The following is a 20,746-nucleotide window of genomic DNA, read 5'->3' as shown; positions in this document are numbered from 1 at the left end:
TCAGAAACAGCTCCTCGTGGTCCTGCAGAGTGGTGCTAGCAGCAGAGAACTGAGAAAAGTGACTACTTTCCTGATCTAAGTATTTTTTTGCTGTTTTTACCTGAGAGACCTTCCTTTTCTTACTTTGAACAACTTTAAACTGCTTTAATACCTGTTTTTTTGCATTGTACATTATCTGCACTTAAAGTTACATTTGGTCAAATGTTTGTTGTTAAATTTAACTGTTGAGGCTACCCACTAAAGTGAGCTAGCCTGGGTAAGTGATTTATTACTGTTTTTACTGCATTTCTGTGTACTTTTTAACCTACAAAACAAACAAAAAAAAATCCTTGTTTTCCCGCCTTTCTTGACTAGTTTAGACCAGTATACAGGCTTTGCTGTATTCTGGACTGTGGTGTAGTTCCTGTGTTGTCCATTGCTTTACTTGGATAGAAGGAAGTTTCTTTGCCCACCAGTGGGAGTGGGGAGCCTTGAGCAGCCTATCTGTCCCTGAAGGAGTGACCTCAGCACAAGAGCTTGTAGTAATTGGTCGTTTTGGACCATTTCCATCTCTTTTGAAGTTCCCTGTTTAAAATCCGCCCCTGAGCATTTTTTTCAGGCTATACTACTCAGAAACAGCTCCTCGTGGTCCTGAAGAGTGGTGCTAGCAGCAGAGAACTGAGAAAAGTGACTACTTTCCTGATCTAAGTATTTTTTTGCTGTTTTTACCTGAGAGACCTTCCTTTTCTTACTTTGAACAACTTTAAACTGCTTTAATATCTGTTTTTTGCATTGTACATTATCTGCACTTAAAGTTACATTTGGTCGAAAGTTTGTTGTTAAATTTAACTGTTGAAGCTACCCACTAAAGTGAGCTAGCCTGGGTAAGTGATTTATTACTGTTTGTCCTGCATTTCTGTGTACTTTTTAACCTAAAAAACAAAAAAAAAAATTCTTGTTTTCCCGCCTTTCTCGACTAGTTTAGACCAGTATACAGGCTTTGCTGTATTCTGGACTGTGGTGTAGTTCCTGTGTTGTCCATTGCCTGACTTGGATAGAAGGAAGTTTCTTTGCCCACCAGTGGGAGTGGGGAGCCTTGAGCAGCCTATCTGTCCCTGAAGGAGTGACCTCAGAACAAGAGCTTGTAGTAATTGGTCGTTTTGGACAATTTCCAGCTCTTTTGAAGTTCCCTGTTTAAAATCCGTGTTTGCACGATTGTGCACATAGCGCAGCACCGGTTAAACAGGCTTAAACTATTCCTGGCTCCGCCAAGTCTGCACTTCAATTTTTCCCTTAAGAAAGCTCTACTTTCAACAAAATCATTCTATCCACTTTATCATAAGCCTAGCACTTGCTCCTAAAACCTTTCTTTTAAGTGAAGCACCCTTAAACTAACATAAGCATTACATCCACCTACAACCCGTGCTAATACCCACTTTCCTTCAAAGTCCTCTGTCTGACCCAGTTGCACATCACCCCCTTATACTATTCTGGCATGTTGAGTGGTATATTACTGATGTCCTCTCCAGTTCAGCTGGTTAATCTGGGAATCCTGAGACAATTTTACAATTGTCTCATGTACACAGACAACCCTCTCCTCCTCCCAACAAACACAAACACATGTGAGAGATGCAACTATATAGCCAAACTGGAGGCTGAACTCTCTCAACACAGGACTAGCAAGACCAGACAGGAGGAGAAGGTTACCACACACACAACAAACCCAGTCTCACATAAACCAACCACAACTGCAAACCAAACACATAATAACACAAAGACATACTTGGAGGCTCTAATAAAAAACTTACCAAAACAACAGAGGCTCCCAAAGCAGACATCCAAGAAAACACCACCTCAAAACTCTGCACATGCAACACATAGTACACAAAGTCAGTGTGTCAAACAATCACAGCCCTTAAGGCGAAACACCATGCCTGATACACTAGTAATAGGTGACTCTATAGTCAGACACACTGACATCCCGCTTACCAGGCTGAACAAAGAGAGGGTAATGGTGAGCTGCCTGTCAGGAGCTAGGATCCGCCACATAACACAGGCACTCAGGTCACTCCAAAGCAAGTACAAATATGACTCCGTCATTGTCCATGCCGGCATGAATGACCTGAGACATACCTCCTTGGACTACATGAAAAGAGACATAGAGGAGCTCTCTGATTATGTAGCCCAGGCCAGTATGACCCTGACCCTGAGCAGCATCTTGCCCTCACCAAGAATGATGCCACAATACAAAGACAAGATGATCAGCTTTAATAATTGGCTCAATTACTGGTGTCATTCTAAGGGGATCCAATGTCTGTCTGCTTGGGGTGACATGCTGGACAAGCCACGCTGCTTCGCAAGGGATGGCTTGCACCTGTCACCACTGGGCTTCCAGATATTGGCTAAGTCTCTTGCCACCCCCATAGTGCCTTTTTTAGGCAAGGCTCAAAAGACAAACCCACCACCTTAGAAAACAATAAAGGAAAAAAACTAAGGGTAATGCTGCTCAACGCCAGAAGTCTAAATCTCAAGATGTAGGCTCTCAAAGCACTCCTCAATATGGAGAGCATTGATGTCTGTGCAGTAACTGAAACCTGGTTCAAGGCTCCTGAGAGCACCCCAGCCCTACCAGGTTATACCTCGTATCATGCACTTCGGCCCCAAAACCTGGGCCGAACCACAAAAGGAGGGGGAGTGTCCATATTCATTAAAGACACCCACACCTCCAGGTTAGTGGCAACGCACGAAGCATCGGAGACCATCCATGTGCAACTAACCATAAGCAAAACTGCTATATAACTTGTAGCATGCTACAGACCACCCTCACAATCTCAGGAACTCCATTCAGCCTTCCTGAAGACACTGGAAGATATGAATGTCTCACCAAATACCATCATATTGGGAGACTTCAACTACCCAAACATAGACTGGGTGCATTACTCAAGCCCCAACACCCTAGCCCAAAGGTTCCTGGAATTCATCAACTCAAATGCGATGGAACAACTAGTCACCTCCCCCACAAGGGGAAATAATATACTTGACCTGATCATCACAAACATGGGGACAAAATACTCAACACCGGAAGTATACCCCTCACTAGTAAGATCAGACCATAAACTAATAACCCTAGATATTCATATCCCACCTCCACCCCCAGCACAAAAGACCACAGTGAGAAACTTCTCAAAAGCCGACTTTACACTCCTTAGGACTGAAATGGAATCCTTCAAGCCCCCTCGGCCAGTGGAAACCACATCCCACACTGCTGAATCCTTCACAAATGCTTTCTACGGGCATCTCCAAGAATGCATGGATCATGTAATCCCAAATAAAACAAAGACCCTTTCCACCAAAGGCAGACATCCTATCTGGTGGACCCCAGCCATAAACAAACTTTATAACAAGAGAAGGAAGCTACTGCAAGACAGAGCAAAATCCCATAAAGGGAAGGCATCCCTGATCAGCACTAGCAAAAAACTATGTTCACTAATAAAATCATCAAAGGCCAACTTCGAGAGAAAAATCGCTAAGGACACTAAAGATAATCACAAGGCCTTCTTCAGTTATGTTAGAAACCTGGGCAGAAACCCTCAGATATGCGCAGAGTTAGTTCATAACGGCAAAAAATACACTGAACCCACAGATATTGCCAACATACTGGCCTACAGGTTCAGTGCAAATTTCTCCTCTCCCTCTCCCCCAAACGACGAAATAAATATCTCAGCTGAATGCAACCTCCCTGAAATCTCAGATGTCCAGGTGAGAGCTGCCCTCAGCAAAGTTAAAAATACAGCATCCATGGGACCTGACGGTGTCCCAGGTTGTGTGCTACGTGACCTCCTAGAGGAGCTAAACCCACACATAAGAACACTGTTTAATCTTAGCCTTGCTACAGGATACATCCCTGAACACTGGCGTACAGCTACAGTGGTCCCACTCCACAAAGGTGGCACCTCTACAGACCCTGGAAACTACCGCCCCATAAGCTTGACCAGCCTGGTCTGCAAAGCTGTGGAAAGGATCATTATGGAACTCATAAACAAAGACATCGGGGACCTACAGACAATTGACCCTACCCAGTTCGGCTTTGTAAAAGGCAGATCCTGTCTTTTAAACCTGGTGGACTTTTTTGAAACAGTCACTAGAGCCATCGATGAAGGCAAAGCAGTTCATACAGCCTACCTGGATCTGGCAAAAGCCTTTCCACACAATACCCCACTCAGGCATCATAGACAAGCTCAACAGCTTAAATGTAAACCCGTTTGTCACAAGATGGGTTGCAAACTGGCTAAAGGACAGAACCCACAAAGTCAGAATAGCTGGAGCTATGCCAGACTCTAAGCCAGTCACAAGTGGAGTCCCACAGGGCTCTGTCTTGGGACCCCTCTTGTTCGGCATTTATTTCTCAGATGTGCAGGCAAACATAGGGGGTTGTGGCTGACAAAGTTCGCAGACGACTGCAAACTAGGCGCCATAGTCAACACACCAGCTGACACATGCATCCTCCAGAAGGGCCTCACAGAAACAGACGACTGGTGCCAGAGTCATGGCCTTAAACTAAATGCCAAAAAATGTATAGTCATCCCCTTTGGAAAAAACAAAGTACCCACAAATTACCACATAGGTGGTAATCCATTAAGCACGGAAAAAGTAATCAGAGACCTGGGGACCCAAGTTGACAGTGACCTCTCATTTGACACCCACGTCGCCAAAGTGGTTAGAAAGACCTTCTACCTTGCCCACCTTATCATGAAGGGATTCACATCCAGATCAAAGGATGTCATTGTACCCTTATATTCCTCCCTTATCAGGCCTATGATTGAGTACAGTGCCCCATTTGGTATGTACCTCACCTGGCACCTGCAGCAGCTGGAGAGACCCCAAAAGTACCTTACCAAGAGGATCAAGGGTCTCCAGCATATGTCATATGCTGCCAGACTGAAAAAGCTCCAGCTCTATTCAGTAGCATACCGCCTGCTCAGAGGTGATCTGTGCCTTACGTACAAGGCCATGTCCAATTCAGAATTAATGGACATGCTCCACCTCAAAAAATCCAAATCCATCAGAGCCATGAGAGCTAAAGATCTAAACCTCAGCACAAATATGAATAGGACATGCTGGAGGGACAGATTCGTAACCCAGAGGCTTCCCGCACTCTGGAACAGGATACCTGTCCATGTTAGGCAGAGCCCCTCACTGACTCTCTTCAAGAGAAATCTGGACAAATGGATGGGTGATCGTAGGTTTACCCCGGGGGTCATCTCTGTGTCATTGCTAGATAGAGGCACAGTAAACTAAATTTAATTTAAATTGTACACTTTTGTATCATTACATGGGGTGGCGAAAGCCACATACACTTTGGCTAGGCTTATAAATGCCCCAGGGCAGATAGCCTAGTACTATACTATGAAACTATGAAACTATGTATGTGAGTCTTTCTCTGTGGAGCTCCTTCCACCTCCAAAAAACATGCTGAGTATTTCCATCTCAAACTCACTCAAGAATGAAGCTTTAGGCAACAGCACAGACAAACTGCTTTGGGCATCTACTGTGATGTGCAGTATCCTCAAGATATGAGAACATATATCACAGACCATGCACTGTGCCAGGGCTAGCCACTCGGTGGTGTAAAATATAGCACTAGGTGAGTCGGTCATATTGACTTATGTTGTTAAATGGGCATGGGTATTTGCTGCTAAGTGGGTTGAGGACCTAACCTATGTAAGGGACCCCTGCTAATGGTAAGAAGGGTGTATTTGCACCTATTGACAAGTGTGTGCCTGCAATAAAGCTCAACAGACCTGGGTCAATAAACTATTGGCTGGCCAGTGTCTATTTAAATAGTTTGGTTTCCTGGGATATTTCTGTAGAGAGAAAGCTGGAAGTAAAAACAATCAACCTTCCAAATGTGATCTAAGAATTGCTACACTGTATTTAGGTTCACTGACAGACACAGTTTGGAAGTGGATGATATGATGGTAAGGAAGAGACTGGACATCTTATGTATCCAAGAGACAAGATGGAAGATCAGTGTAGCAAAGCCATTTGGTTTGGGATCCAGAGTATGCTACTCAGGAGGAGGACAGGCTAGAAATCATATGAGAATTGTCATGATGGAGAGGCTTCAGAAGGCAGTGACTGATGCCATCAGAATTAGTGACAGTCTCCTGGTAATCAGGCTCCAGCCTAATGACAGAGCAGTATTCATAATCTCAGCCTATGTCCCACAGCAGGGGTGTGATAATGAGAAAAAGAGTGTATTCAGACAGCAGTTGCAGGACCTACTAGATAAAGCAGGGCAACATGAATTGGTGTTGACAATGAGTCTCTTGAATGTACATAACAGGACAGAGAGAACAGGATATGAGGACTGCCTGGGTCCATATGGGTGGAGCAACAGGAATATGGAAGAAGTGGACATTCTAGCTTCTGTCTGGCAAATGGCTTATTAGCAGCCAGTGCATGGTTCAAAAAGAGAGACAGTCACAAGATCATATACAAGAGTGGCCAACATGCAACTCAGTTAGACTTCCTCCTACTAAGAAAAGGGCAATGGGGTAGAATCATCAAATCATCCACAGTAAAACAGTCAGCCTACAGCATTAACCACTGGTTTCCACAATCATCTGCAAGCAGTGAGCAGAGAAGGCTCCAAGGTCAACAGAGACCAGGCTGAAAGCCTGTAAGTTGGCTGGAGAGAAATTACCACAATTCCCACTCAGGGCTCTACTGCCTTAAGAAGAAGAGATGGAGATGAAGAAGAAGAATGGCAGCATCTCAGAACAGGTATGTGGTCAATCCAGGTGTGTAAATATGGTACATGAGAAAAGCTGATGGTGGAGTGTAGAAGTCCAGGAAGTGATCAAAAGAAGGAAGGAGTGCAGCAAAAAGTGTGAAACAGAAAAGATGGACCAAGCTAGGAAGGAAAACTGGTTGGTTAACAAGGAGGCTAAGAAAGGAGTTGCAATAGCAAAGAACAAGGCATCAGAGACACTCTGCCATCTTCTGGAAAGTGACACAGTAGATGGCACAAAGAATCTATATCAGGTTGCAAGGGAAAGATAGAAAGATAAAGAAGATAGTCAGATACCCTTCATAAGAGATGCCAGCAACAACCTGCTCACCAGTCCACAGGACATCAAGGACAGATGGAAGGAGTGCTTCCAGCAGATTCCGAACAAAGAAAACCCCACAGAAGCTGTACTGCCCCAAACACAATCTACAATGACAGAAGAGGTGGAAGTTAAGTTCTTCCATGTACTAAGAGTTTAAAATGTATAGGTCTTCAGCCAATACCTCAGGAAGCAAGGCAAAAGATCACTAGACCCAAGTCTGACACTCAAAATAGTAGACACAAAAGCAAGAGCATATATCTCATATACTAATTCTGAAATTACAATATGTCAGAGAATTCGGATCTACATCAGAATGACGAAGGATGAATTTGGCAAACACTAGAAGATCAACACATATATGTCGATCTACCACAACAGCGAAGGATAGAAACGCCGAAAGATGTAAAAGTAAATGGATTTCCCTGCCCAGCAGGGGGATTGTGGGGATGAGGAAATATATATTTTTCTCCACTGTAGAGCAGTCTCGGAGTTGGTATATAAGTAGGGGGCACAGCCTCCCACGTGGGGGGTGCAGGGAGGCTTGCCCCCCCTGCAGAAATGTTTAGAAAAGAGTTTTGTGTTGTGTTTGTTTACTTTGGTGTTGCTTACCTGTATGGTGCTGTTGCTTCCGGGAATCTGTTCAGTGTTCTGAATTTTAGCATTTCTGTCTTTCGCTTTTGTGATAGATCGACGTATATGTGTCGATCCTCTAGTGTTCACGGAATTCATCTTTTGTGCTTTTAATATAGACCTGAGAATTCCCTTACTCTGAGGTATATCAGTCTTGTAGTTAGTATATTAATGCATCAGAGGTTTAGAGAAGCAGCCCCCATGACAAAAGGTGCAGAGAAGTGAAACCTCCCTGCAAAAATGCCTTTAAAGTCTTGCAGCAAGTTTCACTTTTTGCCTAGATGTTGCCCTATACTATTCTCATGTTCAATTTTTGAACTTAGTTGAAGTAATTTAATGTCATGCAGCCAAGGCCTCCTAGTCCATGACGGTGGTCTGAATGGAGATATGATAAGTCAGCAAGCAAAGGAGAGTAGTAGTGCCAAAATTAAATTCATCCTCAAGTTTTGGTGAATACCTTCACAAGGTGGACCCTGTTTTTCACAAAATCTCACCAAGATGACACCGATATATAAACTGCATTTATATAGCATATATTATGGACAGAAGTAGGTTAAACATTAAAAAAGATATCCGGGTGCACAAGACCCAGGATAAAAAAGTGCCCAATTTTGGTAGGCACACTGGTGCCAGAACTGGAAAAGATGACAGTGTAGAATCCTTAAAATATGGAAACATTCCTACAATGGGACCAGACCAGGCTCAGGAAGAGGATGGCCTCCCTGTTGTAGAAGGAAGTAGTAGTCTACAAAAATTACAAAGAAGAGCCATAAAGATAATAGCGTGGACTATTGATGATAACAAAAAAAATATGTATTGTTACTATTATTCAAAAAGCCCAGAATTTCCAGACAGAAGATATACAAAACAATTAAGAGAGAAATTAGAGGAAAGAGAAATACTTCCACAAAAAAACTGTCAGAAGCTTCAAATAAAAATTTGCATTCATTAATACAACAGATTTGTGAAAAACAGTATATAGATCAAAAAACATTGATCTGTCTGGAAAAATAAGCATCTGAGGAAGTGCAAAAATATAAACAACAAAGCCTAGAGGTTTTGAAAAGTATAAAAAAGAAATATGGACATAGGAAAGAAAGAGAGATTTGATATGGTACAATATTTATGCAAAGGAGAAAGTCAAATTGATCAATATAAAGAAGGCAGCCCAAAGATATTCAAAGAAAAATACAGGCAAAGGCATCCAGATATGGAAAATTTCACAATAAAGAAAATAATATCACAAAGTGGGAATACACAAAAGACGATTGGTAAAGTAGAAGTTAAAAAAATTGAAGTTGAAGTTATGGTGTGCCCCCGAAGTGAAGGATTTGGTGCAGAAGGCCTAACACAGGTTACATCACAGAAAGATGGAGCAAGTCCACAAAGTAACGAGAAGCAGGAAGATCAGGAGACATCTGATGAAGAAATATGGACATGGGAAAGAAAAAGAGATTTAATATGATGTATGATGTAATATTTATGGAAAGAAGAAAGCAAAACTAACCAATACAAAAAGTGCAGCACCAAAGATATTTGAAGAGAAATACAGGTAAAGGAATCCAGATACAGAAAACTTTACAATACAAAAAATAAGAAGACAAAGAGAAAACGTAGAAAAGGAAATTAGTAATGGAGAAGTTAAAGAAATAGAAACTGAGGTTATGGAGTACCTGTGAAATGAAGGATTCAGTGTAGAAAATCTAATTCAGAAACCACCACAACAGGATAGAGCAATGGATATCCAAATTAAGGGGAGACCAGTGGGATGGGAAGCAATTGATCAGGTGCCATGTGAACATATTTTGCTGCCTTTCGCAGGAAACTAGTATAAATGTTCACTTGAAGCTGGACAGCAAGGGAAGGAACAGGAAACTGTGGAAACTCTGACACAGTCAATGTTGAGGAGTGATAGGCCAGTGAATTCCCATATGACAGAGCAATGGATGGCACAGGATGAAATTGAAGAGAATGTGCCACAAGAAGATGCTATAGAACTTTATATAGAATGCCCACAGGAAATGGAAAATAAAAAAGGTGCCCTCAGTTTAGAAGAAAACAAGCTAAGAGAAAAGTTACTTGATTTAATATACACAGACATATTAAGATCAGTGAAAGAAATAGACTGCAGAAGGTCAATAAAACCCCAAAAAGTCAGAAGTTTGATAAAAAACTTAACACAGTTAGGACTGCCCATAGAAATCCATGCAATATAACAGACGTAAACAGGATATATGACTGTGCAGCTAAATTAATAACTGATAAACTTCTACCATAAGAACTCAAGGTAGTGAGGGAAAGGAAGGGGAAATTTGAATACCGTCATGGAAGTATCGAATAGAGAAAACTATAAAGCAATTAAGACAAGAAGTGCTACTGTTAGAAGAATATAGAAGAGGGAACAGATCAACAAAAATACTAAGATAGACATAATGAAAGCAATACACGGTATAAAAACAGACCAGGATCTAGCATGCATTGTTGCAAATACCAAGCTAAACATCTCAGTACAGGGGTGGGGGGTGAAACTTAAAATATACGCAGATAAATATAAAGGAAAAGTACAAAATAAGCAATTTATTGATGACCCAAAAAAGTTTTACAGAGAATTGGGAAACAAAGTAAAAGGAATTGAAAGACCACCAAAAAAAAAAGAAATAGATACATTTTGGAGAAGTATTTATGAAGATCCTGTGGAACATAACAAAGATGCTAAATGGATAGAAGTAAAAGAAAGAATAAGTTCAAAGGTACAGGATATGAAATGGGATGAATTAACAGCCAGAGAGATTGAAACAAAGTTAAGAAAAGCCTCCAACTGGAAAACCTCAGACCCAGATGCAGTACCTAACTTCTGATTAAAAGTATTAACATCTTTACATAAAGATTTAGCTATGAGTAAGAACTATTTATATGTGCACCCTGAACAGACACCAACCTGGCTAACAACAGGAAAAACAATGCTCCTACCTAAGAGTGAACCTGCAAGCTACCCTAAAAATTATAGACCAATAACTTGCCTTCCAACAATGTATAAACTATACACGGGAATTGATGCCAACAGAGTTTATAGTCATTTAGAAGAAAACTCAGTTATGGCAGTAGAACAAAAGGGCAATACAAGAAAGTCATATGGAACAAAGGATCATTTGTTGTTAAACAAAGTCATAGTGGAGACCTGTAAAAAGGGGAAGAATCTAAGAATGACATGGATTGACTACAAAAAAGCATTTGATAGTATCCTACATTCATGGATAAAAGAGTGCTTAAAAATCTGTAAAATACACCCTACACTGATCGACTACATAACAGTGACCATGAAACAGTGGCAGACCACTTTGCAATTAAACCATGATAAAGGACAAATTATTTTCCCAGGGATAAAAATTCAGATGGGGATAGTCCAGGGTGACTCCCTGTCACTGCTGCTATTCTGTCTTGCCCTTAACCCATTAATCTATCTGCTTAACAACTTAGACAATGGCTATAATTTGGCTCCTAGAAAACAAAAAAGTGTAAAGACTTCTCATCTACTCGTTGTCGATGATTCAAAACTGTATAGCTCATCAGATGAGGAACTGAAAGTACAACTGCAAGTTGTCAAAATTTTTTCAGATGATATAAGAATATCATTTGGTCTTGATAAATGTGCAAAAGCAACCTTTAAAGCAGGAAAACTGCAGCACCAGGAAAACATCAGTTTGGAACAAAAATGTGATATAAAAGAAGTTGAGCAAGAAGGAGTGTATACATATTTGGGAATTGATAAAGGATCAACAATAAAACATGAACAAATGTGAATAAAAGTTAGTAAGGAATACTTCAGAAGACTTAAATTAATCCTGCAAACAGCGTTGACACCTAGGAACACAAGCCAAGCTATAAACCAATTTGCTCTTCCTGTCCAAACTTATAGTTTTGGAGTGATTGACTGGCCCCAATACGTGTTGGATAAATTAGATAAGAAAACAAGAAGGATGCTCCATGCTCACTAAATGATTTATAAAAATCAGTGCATACCAAGATTATATATTCCCTGTTCCGAAAGAGGGATGGGCCTCCTTGGAATTGATTGCATGTATAGATCTGCAATCGTGGGACTCCACACATATCTGCTAACCTCACAAGACCCAAACATAGTGAAAGTTTTGAAATATGAGGAGTATAAATCTAAGATGACTTCTCTGCTTAATCTATCAGAAGCATACCGGTGTCAAGCAGAAATGGAAATCAAACCAGAAGTAGATAAAAATCAGGCAGCAACTGAATGTGCCAAAAAACAAAAGAAAGAATATAAGGTGAAGGACCAGATGAGAAGGCAAGAAATGTGGAAAATGCATAAATATAGTTGCAAGTATAGAAAACTTCTGAAAGAACCTCATGTTGATCAGAATGAATGCAGGAATGGTTAAGGAAAGGTGAATTCAAACCAAGAGATGAAAGGTTAATATTGGCGGTCCAAGACAGTGGGCTACATACTCACTGGTTTACAAAGTCCATTGAACATGTAGGAGAGACAGACAAATGTAGGTTTTGTAAAACTGAATTGGAAACAGTTGCACAACTCATTGCTGATTGTGACATCCTAATAGTAGAAGGACTGTATACTGAAAGACATAATAATGTGGCAAGACTGTTGCACTGGGAATTGTGCGAACATTATAGTACTGAAGTGTCTGAAAAACACTGGAAACATGAGCCACAAAGCATCATAGAAAATTATGAAATTTACATTACATGGGATCACCCATTATCAATAGTTCAAAAAACAGATGCTAGAAAACCAGATATATTGGTCCATGAAAAGAAGACAAAAGTAGCATTGCTCATTGAAATTGCCATACCCAGTGACTACAGTGTCTTGCATACAGAGAGACACAGTCATAAAATATCAGAATCTGCAGGCAGAAATGACAACAATGTGGAAGAAAGATACCCAGACAGTTCCAATTGTAGTAGCAGCAGCAGGTCTTATAAAAATGAATCTACAGTTGTATTTCGATATGTTACCAATACATGTAACCCCATACGAATTGCAGGAGGACTCATTACTGGGCACATTGCAGGTGCTGCGAAGAGCACTTTTGGCTGATATCAAAGATTGAAACAATACTAATTTCATGAACTTTAATCCTACTTTGACTTAGGAATGGCAAAAAAGCAAAAGACTTGGAGAAATTTAAAAAAAAGTGTAACAGAGGAAGGAATGGAAGTAGAATGGGTGATTAAATTACATAAAGTCTCTAAACGTTTCATGTTTTATAAGATTCATTTTCATGAGTGACATAATTAAATGTTATAAGAATAAGCTTATATGTGCTATAACAGAGTGCAGTTTTTTACACTGATATCCTGTTCTCTTCACTTGAAACAGATTTCTTAAAGACAAAAATACGTTTGAGTTTACTAATAGCAGGCAAACTATTCAGTAAAAACTGCAAGAAAGATCTGTCAAGCTCTAGTCTTCACTGCTTAATACCTTAAAACTAATGTAGTGGAGGCTCATGGGATATATGCACATTCATTACAGGAAATGATCATTTGTCAGAAATTCTTGTGATTCCAAAATAACATCTTAAACTAAAAAAAACAAAAGCAACTTTCATTTATAAAATAAGAAGGGTTGTGCACAGATAGCTGTTTTCAGAACTATGGATTCAGAGACCTCTTCCACAGCTAACCACCTTCCAGTGCTCTGGTGATCTAACTGATGTTGGTTGGGGAAGAACAGTCACCTATCAGTGGGTCTGGGGATAACTTTCTAGCTTTAATCCCATTTTCTGTGCAGCTGTGCTGATGTTTAAAGCAGAAAAAAATAGAAGAAATTAAAGATAATTTCAAATCATCATTTAGGTTCAGAGTTAGTTACCAGACTTGCAGTCCAGGGAATCATAGAGCAACCTAGCCTAAATTCCCATATTCCCAGAGACCACTGTCAAGTGACTTGCTCAAGTACATACAGCAGTGAGCTGCTTACCCATCCAAGTATTTCTCATCACTATTGCTACAAATTCTCTCTAATCCCACACCAATAAAATATTCCTTGTATTAATCCCATGCTTGCTACCTTGCCACACTGCTTATAGGAAACTGTGTACAAGGTTAATTTATCACATCTCGCGTCCAACAATGCTATTCTGGGGATCAATTTTTGCCTTAACTGTCTTATGTTATTGTAAATATAATTGTATATTAATGTCTTAATATTACTGTACAGTGAATGAATGCTGTGTCTGACAATGAATAAATTGTACTGTTGTGGAGCTTTTCTCCCCGGGCTTCTGCTGAAAATGAGCTCCCGGCTCAGTCAGACTTTCCCGGTTAACAACTGTAATAAATAAATGATAAATAATAGTGTATAAGCAATTCTTTCACTAAAAGTCCATTTCATTAGTCAGATGTGATTGACATGGCTTCCAACAAGTAGTCTGTGATATATGGTGCCATATCCTGGTAATAATTAAAACCCAGCTTTTCATGTGTTATGGAGTGAATAGTGGCATAAATATTTGGCTAATCTGGAAGGAGTACGGGAGCTGCACTATCAGTCTTCTGTGTATTATGTTTAGGAGAAGAAAATATGTACAGAAATATATGGTTAAGAATATTATGGCCCATACAGCCAGAATGAGGTTTTCTTGAGTAAAGGGTACTTCAAAGTGGGAAATAAATTAAATATAAAAATGTTAAATACTGTAAATGTTTGGGATTTTTTGCATTTATTGTGAGCACAGTACATTGTATTTCAAATCATATTACAAGTGCCATCAAATCAGTTTTGTACTGGTGCATCTTTCATTGTCAGTAGAATAATATTATACTTACAAATGTATGGTACAGACCCCAAAAGCAAGCAGTGGCTGTTTATGTATTTAATGCTTAAAAATAGTTTATTTGCAGCTCCAGGCATTTCTTGGTAGTCCTTTTGTGTGTGGTCTGACCCTTGTGCTTCTAATATAAAGACCTAACCTTCAATAAGATTTACCAGTACCTAGGAATTCAGCAATGTCCTTTCCTCCCCCAAGATGGACAAACCAGCATCAACCACTTACTTCTCCCTTCACTTTCTGCATCCCCAAGAGTTCAAGTGACTAACTGAACAGGGTTAATTTTATCAGAGCTAGTACTTTATTCATCTGTGACATCAAGCTGCCAAAATGAGCCATCATTCCCTCACTTTTAGCTCTTGCTTTTCAGACTGTACTAATGGCTTCCTTCTGTTTAATGTGCACTCTTTCCATGTATTCCCCTCTTTGTGTTTGCTCATAGTTCCAGAATTAATTTTCTAACTTTCTTTCAAAACAAGCACATCTTGAAGGCACCTTTTCTCCTTCGTGATATTTGATTTCACACATAGTTTTCTTTGCTTCTGTGACAGCACCTAACATATCCCAATTTTCTTTCACATCACCTTCAGCAGTCCGACATATCCCATTTTTCTTTTACATAACCTTTAGCAATGTAACATAGTTCATGGTTCTTTCACATCATCCTCATACCCATTAAAACTTTCTTGCTGCACTGACACATTTGGTCAACATGTGCTCTTCTCAAGTACAGAGTCCTTAATTCTGATTGTTTCAGTTCTGTATAATAATTAACTCTACACAGTTTGGTGATCAGTTGTACCCAGATGGCTATCCACTTCCATGTCTGACATGACATTTGTCTCCATGTTTAAAAACACTTGGGTCTAAGGCTGTTCTTTTTTAAATAAGCTGCAGCATTAGATGCCTCAGGCCTGCAGGACATCAATCTGCTCTCATGTATACACCAATAAAGTTTTTTTTCTTTTTATATCACGTACATTATAATATCCTATCTGCAATACTGCCCTATTCTCTGCTCTTCTAATGTCACATGGAACATTTTCTTGATTTTTATTTCTTGATGAAGATGATATTCAAATTACAGCCCCTTTGTGGACTATCCTGCCATTTCCTACCTCCACTGTGGCACTTAGTGCCTCATGTCCTCCATGTTTATTTGAATGTTTATACAGTTTTGAACATTTTCTTTATTTAAAGGGTACACCTCCACCCCTTCTTATTTTATCCAATTTGTCTCTGTCTGGAATGTAATATTTTTTTTGAAAATATCCTTACAATAACATCCAACACAACTAATGGAGCCAGTACCTGCCAAGTGAATGGTATGATAGTGAGAGAGTGAGTGTTGACTCTTTCCTGACAAGGATGCATCCCTATTCTTAAAGATATTAATGATGTTGACATTTCATAGATCTGTTGTCATCTCTTATTTAATTTAAATTTTACTTAAAAAGATTATAGTTTCGGCATCAGTTCTCCGTCTCAATTTTAAGGACGTCAGCCTGTGTGTTCTCTGGCTGAACCACTTTGACATTCTTGGCCTGCTTGATAGTGTATCATACTTCATTCATGCTCAGAGTGCTGGAGAAGAAAAGTCTTTGTCAGGATGCTGAAGAGCATATTTCACACCAGCAATCAACACAAATGGCTCACAATTCAGGAGTGTCTTAAAGAGTCCCTTCCACTAATCATGAATCATTTCATTTCACATTAGTAATATTACACCATATCCAGACTGGAGGGGAGAAAACCATAAAAGACAGTCTGTTAATAAATGTCATGACCTGGAAAAACACTCCACATGAAATATTTGTCAAGGCACTAAGAATGAATCTCCTTCTCACTGTTCTGGATCCTTATGGTTTTTCAAGCCCTAGGTCTACTTTGTACTTCTGCTTTATGCTAGCCCTGAGCAACTATGAACATAAAAGCATTCTGTCTATTGTACGGTCCTGCTCTCTATATGTAACATAACCATGGTAGTTCTGAAATCCTTTCATTACTTCTCAGTGTTATCACCAGTTAGGGACAGAAAGCCTTGATTGTAAAGACTGCTAATAGTCATATAAATACCATTGATGCTGAATTTCCTTTATACTGCTTTTAGCAGTCTTCAGTGCTTCTGATCTGGTTGGACATTTGCAACCAAACTGAAAAGGTGTAAACCAAATAACTCACAAGTCTGGCCATCCTACCTGATCCTCCTAAAATAGGCTCAGGAAAACAGACAAAATATAAAACAAAGAATAGACAGAGACACAGGTTTCTTATTGAGCTGACTTAATGTTGGACCCAGATATTAAGTAGTCAGAAAAAGTTCTCCAAAGAGCAGCTGTTATAACTTTAGTTACCAGTCCTTACAGTAAAGCACAATTGCAGTTCAGGCAGAAAATAAACGTGCAGGCTCCAGATCCTTAAAACCACACTCAGCAATGCTTTATTGAGAGACACAAGCGCTTTCACTACAGCTTCATCAGGTGTACTAAATCACATAGAAAACACACCTGTTTAAATACTCCAAAAAGAAATCACATGACTTATTAATTTAAAGTCATACCATTTTCAAAAAATAAATAAGAAATGAGAAAATATACAAAAAAATTTTTTGATCAAAACTGTTAAAACTTCACATTCAAGCTAAAAATATATATAAAATATATATATAAAAAATATATATAAAAATAAAAAATACATGAAAATATAAATAAATAACATATATATATATAAAAATGCACACCATAAACTATCTACATAATTTCCTTTTCTTGAGGGCTGGCTTGATGGGAATATTCTCATTAAGTCCATGTCCATGGGTGGCTCTCAACATAATAATCCACCAAGCCTCAAGTTCTTCAGTCCTACCCTTAATATCACTATGTCTGCTGCTAGGGGGCGTTTTAAAGACTACCATAAACTTAAAAATATGATCTTTGCCACTCTCCATACAATGTTTAGATAGTGCATTACTTCTTGTACCCTTCATTATATGATAAAAATGCTCCCTCATCCTTTCCTTTAGCATTCTATCCGTTTTACCAACGTAGAAATTACGACACTGGGAGCAAACAGCAAGATAAACAATATGTCTCGTATTGCATGTGGCATTGACCCTGATGTCAAAAACCTTTCCTGTATCAGGATGTTTAAATTCTAAACCTTCTAAGATATTAATACATTGTTTACAGCTACCACATGGTTTGGTACCATGTAATGTCTCATCTGGCATGCTGCCCCTAGGTGTACACAACCTCCTCCTAAGATTTTTTCTATTCTTGAATGTAAAATGTGGTATGTCACCCACTATGCTCTTCAATACCGGGTCAGTCTGTAAAATTTCCCAGTGATTATTGGTTTCTTGGTCACGTGGCCAGGAGAAGACGTTTCCTAGCTGGAAATCTCCACGGTCCCTATGCAACTTGTTGATTTTCTGTTGCATAAGTCTACGCTTATATGAAGATGTATGTTCTAATGTTTCTGCCAGCAATTCATCAAATTTACTATTATCATGCTTCACGCATAGTTGCCTGTGTTTATTCTCAATAATGCTAATAAGCAATGTCTCTCTCCTTTCCGCCGCTGCTACCAGCAATCTTAGATAGACACTTCTTAAATGATCTTTTTGAATGTAAAGAAAAGTATGCTGATATGGGTGAGACTCTACTAGTAACTCTAGATGTAGTTTCACTGTTCACCGTCATCCCCAATGATGTTGGGGTAAGTGTGATGAAAGAATTGCTGACTTCTAGTAGTACGTATAGTACCATGGAAGTAGAACTACTACAAGAGTTATTAAATATAGTTCTAGAGAATAATATTTTTATATTTGAGGGTAATTTGTACCGTCAGAAAAATGGGGTGGCAATGGGCAGTGCTTGCTCGAACAGTTATGCAAATGGGGTAATGCTAGCATGGGAGCTTGAACATGTTTTTTCTAGTTATTTTAAGAAGCATATTATTTTGTATAGGAGATTCGTGGATGATCTCTTCATTCTGTGGGAGGGCACAGAGAAGGAATTATTAATATTTGTTGAGTATTTGAACAAAACCACTACCTTTCTAAAATTTCCAGTAGGATATTCTAAATATGAAGTAAATTTCTTGGACGTGTGTGTAAGCAAGGACATTATGGGTAATATAAATACAAAGTTGTATAGGAAGGATTGTTATGTAAATAGCCTTCTTAGTAGAGATAGTATGCACCCGAAATATGTCTTTAATAATGTGGTATGCAATCAATTCTATAGAGCGTCTAGGCTTAATGCCATGGAGAATGACTATGGTGAACAGGTTGCACGTAGTAAAGAAGAATTGTTTAATAGAGGTTATGGTAAAGAGATGGTAGAAATAAGTAGTACTAGAGTTCAGCAACTAAGGAAGACTAGAGCGAAACCATATTTTTCACAGAAGGCTCCCTGAGTGAATGATGTCTCTTGAAACAGAGAGAGGCTAGGGCTCTGTATCCCTTACACCAGGGATGTTAGAGAATATATTGAAATATTTAATAATCACTGGGAAATTTTACAGACTGACCCGGTATTGAAGAGCATAGTGGGTGACATACCACATTTTACATTCAAGAATAGAAAAAATCTTAGGAGGAGGTTGTGTACACCTAGGGGCAGCATGCCAGATGAGACATTACATGGTACCAAACCATGTGGTAGCTGTAAACAATGTATTAATATCTTAGAAGGTTTAGAATTTAAACATCCTGATACAGGAAAGATTTTTGACATCAGGGTCAATGCCACATGCAATACGAGACATATTGTTTATCTTGCTGTTTGCTCCCAGTGTCGTAATTTCTACGTTGGTAAAACGGATAGAATGCTAAAGGAAAGGATGAGGGAGCATTTTTATCATATAATGAAGGGTACAAGAAGTAATGCACTATCTAAACATTGTATGGAGAGTGGCAAAGATCATATTTTTAAGTTTATGGTGGTCTTTAAAACGCCCCCTAGCAGCAGACATAGTGATATTAAGGGTAGGACTGAAGAACTTGAGGCTAGGTGGATTATTATGTTGAGAGCCACCCATGGACATGGACTTAATGAGAATATTCCCATCAAGCCAGCCCTCAAGAAAAGGAAATTACGTAGATAGTTTATGGTGTGCATTTTTTATATATATATGTTATTTATTTATATTTTCATGTATTTTTTATTTTTATATATATTTTTTATATATATTTTTTATATATATTTTTAGCTTGAATGTGAAGTTTTAACAGTTTTGATCAAAAATTTTTTTGTATATTTTCTCATTTCTTGTTTATTTTTTGAAAATGGTATGACTTTAAATTAATAAGTCATGTGATTTCTTTCTGGAGTATTTAAACAGGTGTGTTTTCTATGTGATTTAGTACACCTGATGAAGCTGTAGTGAAAGCGCTTGTGTCTCTCAATAAAGCATTGCTGAGTGTGGTTTTAAGGATCTGGAGCCTGCACGTTTATTTTCTGCCTGAACTGCAATTGTGCTTTACTGTAAGGACTGGTAACTAAAGTTATAACAGCTGCTCTTTGGAGAACTTTTTCTGACTTATTATGTATTTTTGCTGCATTGTCTCCTAGAGCTGACTAAGACTCGAGTGGGCACTTATTCCCCAGATATTAGGTAGTTCCACTTTGTATTAAGCCCTCTTTTAAGAGGACTACAATGAGTTTCCCCAGCCATATTTTTGACCAACCACAGATGACTACTGCTTTCACCAACAGGCCCCACCCAGAGACTCTTGTGTATATAAAGGTGAGCACGATGTTTAGTTAATGTGCAGCACTGTAGATTTGATAAAGTCATCTTTAGATAAGAGCACTCATCTATCGAATAATAAAAGCATTTTCGAACCTGGGGAAGCTTGCCTTATTCCTCTTGAAAAGAGAACTTAGTTCAAAGAGGAACTACCTAATGTCCTGGCTATGTAATATCAATTGGCTGAACAAGAAAAACATGTCTCTCTCTATCCTTGGTTTTAAATTCAATCTGAAAAGGAGGGAAAAACTCAGAGTTGTTCATGCCTTGGACTGCTTTTCCAGAGCAACTAGAGTAATATCACTTCACTTACCAGCATGTGTTACAACTCTATTGCTTTATCATAATTTGGAGGTCCTCATAAGATCATCAATATGATTTTTAACCATATTCCTGAAATTGAACATCCTTGCACTTTCCTAATGCAGGCCCTTTAATCTG

This window comes from Protopterus annectens, chromosome 10.part0 (genome assembly GCF_019279795.1).
Source record: "Protopterus annectens isolate FY-2018-M chromosome 10.part0, PAN1.0, whole genome shotgun sequence".
NCBI classification, from domain to species: Eukaryota; Metazoa; Chordata; order Ceratodontiformes; family Protopteridae; genus Protopterus; species Protopterus annectens.
The sequence above is the reverse complement of the archived record's forward strand: the minus strand, read 5'-3'. Positions refer to the sequence as shown.